This window comes from Trachypithecus francoisi, unplaced genomic scaffold, assembly GCF_009764315.1.
Source record: "Trachypithecus francoisi isolate TF-2019V2 unplaced genomic scaffold, Tfra_2.0 Lachesis_group2, whole genome shotgun sequence".
NCBI classification, from domain to species: domain Eukaryota; kingdom Metazoa; phylum Chordata; class Mammalia; order Primates; family Cercopithecidae; genus Trachypithecus; species Trachypithecus francoisi.
The window spans coordinates 113028134-113031773 of record NW_022681465.1 but is presented as its reverse complement, the minus strand read 5'-3'; the positions used below and the strand labels follow the sequence as shown (position 1 = coordinate 113031773).

The window sequence follows — 3640 nt, the reverse complement described above, 5'->3', positions numbered from 1 at the left end:
TTCAACAAAAGTATCTACATGGCAGGATCTTGGGAGTATAAGAATTTCACAAGAATATTTAACCATTATGAAAGCTAACAAGCCTTCTTGTAGTGAACTGAAGATAGAATCCTAGGAAAACTTGTTTTGTGGCCAGGCATATGGTTCATGCCTGTAATCCCAGCACTTTGGGAGGCAGAGACGGATGGATCACTTGAGGTCAGGAATTAGAAACCAGCCTGGCCAACATGGTGAAACCCCGTCTCTACTAAAAATACAAAAATGAGTTGGGTGTGGTGACATGCCCCTGTAATCCCAGCTACTCTGGAGGCTGAGGCAGGAGAATCACTTGAACCTGGAAGGCCGAGGTTGCAGTGAGTAGAGATCACGCCACTGCACTCCAGCCTAAGCGACAGAGTGAGACTTTGTCTAAAAATAAATAAATAAATAATACAACAAGTTTTTGGGTTTTGTTTGTTTGTTTGTTTTTGAGATGGAGTCTCGTTCTGTCGCCTGCCCAGGCTGGAGTGCAGTGGCATGATCTCGGCTCACTGCAACCTCCGCCTCCGAGGTTCAAGCGATTCTCCTATCTTAGCTTCCCAAATAGCTGGGATTACAGGTGCACAGTACCATGCCCGGCTAATTTTTGTATTATTAGTAGAGACAAGGTTTCTCCATGTTGGCCATGCTGGTCTCTAATTCCTCACCTCAAGTGATCTACCCATCTCCACCTCTCAAAGTGCTGGGATTACAGATGTGAGCCACCACCTCTAGCCTATCCCAACACTTTAGGAGGCCAAAGTGGGAGGATTGCTTGAGGCCAAGAGTTTGAGACCAGCCTGGGCAACACAGTGAGACCTTGTCTCTACTAAAAAAAAATTTTTTTTTTTAATTAGCCAGTTGTGGTGGCTTGTGCCTGTAATCCCACCACTTTGGGAGGCCAAAGTGGGCAGATCACTTGAGGTCAGGAATTTGAGACCAGCCTGGGCAACATGGAAAAACCCTCTCTCTACAAGAAATACAAAAATTAGCCAGGCATGGTAGTGCATACCTGTAGTCTCAGCTACTCAAGAGGCTGAGGTGGGAGAATCACTTTAGCCCAGAGAGTCGAGGCTGCAGTGAGCTGAGATCACACCACTGCACTCTAGTCTGGGTGATAGAGGTGAGACCCTGTCTCAAAACAAAAGACAAAAAATTATCCTGGCATGGTGGCACATGCTTGTACTCAGTTACTGAGGAAATTGAGGTGGGAGATTGCTTGAGCCCAGGAGGTTGAGCTTACAGTGAGCTGCAATCATGCCTGGGCACAAGTGCCATGAACTCCAGCCTGGGCAACAGAGCATGGACAAAAGAGCAAGACCCTATCTCTAAATATATATATTTAGTGAGACCCAAGCTGGAGGATCATTTGAGGCCAGGGGTTCAAGACCAGTCTGGGCAACATAGGGAGACCCCATCTCTACAAAAAAATACAAAATTTAATGGGGCATGGTGGCACATGCCACCATGGTACTAAGGAGCTACTAAGGAGGCTGAGGCAGGAGGATCACATGAGCCCAGGATGTTGAGATTCCAGTGAGCCATGAGGGTGCTACCACATTCTAGCCTGGGCAACAGAGTGAGACCCTGTGTCAAAAAAAAAAAGTGTATATGTGTGTGTAGATGTATTATATATGTCAATATGCATACATATGTATATGTATATGTGTATATGTACATATGCATATATATGTATGTGTGTGTGTGTACGTATGTGTATATATACATGTATCTATGTATATACATGTATATGGAAAAATAGACATGGGGTCAAAATCCAAGTGATAAAGAAGAAGGGAATAAGAATTATGAATTAGAAGATTTTACACTTGATCTTAGCCAAAAGGCCGAGAAGCGATAATTAGAAGATTTTAAGCAAAGCAGATTTGCGTTTTTTTTGTTTTTGTTTTTGTTTTTTTTTTTGAGACAGAGTCGTCTCTGTCGCCCAGGCTGGAGTGCAGTGGCCGAATCTCAGCTCACTGCAAGCTCCGCCTCCCAGCTTCACGCCATTCTCCTGCCTCAGCCTCCCGAGCAGCTGGGACTACAGGTGTCCGCCACCACGCCCGGCTAGATTTTTGTATTTTTAGTAGAGACGGGGTTTCACCATGTTAGCCAGGATGGTCTCTATCTCCTGACCTCGTGATACGCCCGTCTCGGCCTCCCAAAGTGCTGGGATTACAGGCTTGAGCCACCAAGCCCGGCACAAAGCAGATTTGTATATGATGGTTTGCTGGATAATTCAAGTCTCATTCTTTATTTTATAGGTGGTACTTATACATGTATATAAAATTTAAAAGGGTTCAATAGGAGTGTATAGTGAGATCTTCTCAGCCCTACCATTAGGCTAAACCCTGAAGTTCTAAAGATGAATGAGTCATAGCCCCTAATTTCATAATCTTGCAACTCCATTATTTTTGTCCTCAGAACTGACACTTGTTTTCTCCACACAAAAATCTCAACCTGTGCTCTGAATTCCACCCCCTCCTACCTCCTCAGAGACCTTGTCAGTTACTTCTCTCTTGTACCTTCAACATGTTTTTTGCTATTGGTTCCTATCCTTCAGTCAACAAGCAAATTCAATAGTCTCTAATCTTAACACAAAACAAAACGATAGCTCTTATAACCCACATCCTGTTCTAGCTAGAGTCTGGAAAAAGTAGTTCACATTTAATAGTTCTAATTTCTCACCTTTTAAATTAAAATTTTTCTCAAAGTGATATATGCAAAGGGCTAAAACAATAAAAATTAAATAAATTGAATGCTTGTTATGTGTCTAGTGTCATTTTTTGCCCTCTACATGTGTTCGCTCAGTTAACCCTCACAATAATCTCTAAGGCAGGCATGATTATCTCCATTTTACAGATGAGGAAACTGAGCTACAGATGAGTTTATGATAGGAAGCAATAGTCTCCCACGCCCATTTTCCCCCATCAGTTCTATTGTCCAGTAGCCACTGGCTGTAACTGTTTCTGTTCTTTATTCTTCCTTTGGCCACTTCCATTTTGTAAGTTGTTCACACTGCTATCTCTTGAGTAAAGAAATTTAGACACTGGCTTTTGACTTCCCAATGGGAAAGATGAAGATTGAATTCCATTATATTCCCCTCCAAAAAAGCTATGTAATTGTTCTCAGTTCCTCCTCTGGTCAACCTCTGCAGCTATAAACAACACACTTTGATATCCATTTCTTATTTCATAGGTTATGAACAATAACTTTTGACCGCTTACTTTTTTGATGAGAATGTCAGCTCTCATATTTTTTCCTCCACACCTCGTCTTACATAGGCTCCTCATCTGCTGCTTTAAATTTTTACTGATGTGACTTTCTCAGTGTTGAATTCCGTGGCATTTTCCAATTATTCTTTTATTTTATCTCTATGTGATGCTTGATACCTTTGACTCTCTTCCTTAAACATTAGTTTTCCTTAGGCATGTTAATCAACAATTTTTTACTAAGCATCTGTTTTATGCCAGGTATTAGGTGAAGTATATGTTAAAGAAACATGGAGAAATATCTGTTGGGAGACAATTCTTCATGGGTTTTGGAGTTACTGTGGCAGCTTTTTATTTTCCGGACAACCTCCTTGAAAGGTGTTTGTGTGGTGAACAGCCTTGAAAGATTG

General features: G+C 42.0%; 1 pseudogene; it reads right to left on the bottom strand.

The window, feature by feature from the left end:
• Window positions 1-1719: 1719 nt before the first annotated feature.
• Window positions 1720-1877, bottom strand: LOC117066309 (annotated as a pseudogene).
• Between the last annotated feature and the right edge of the window lie 1763 nt (window positions 1878-3640).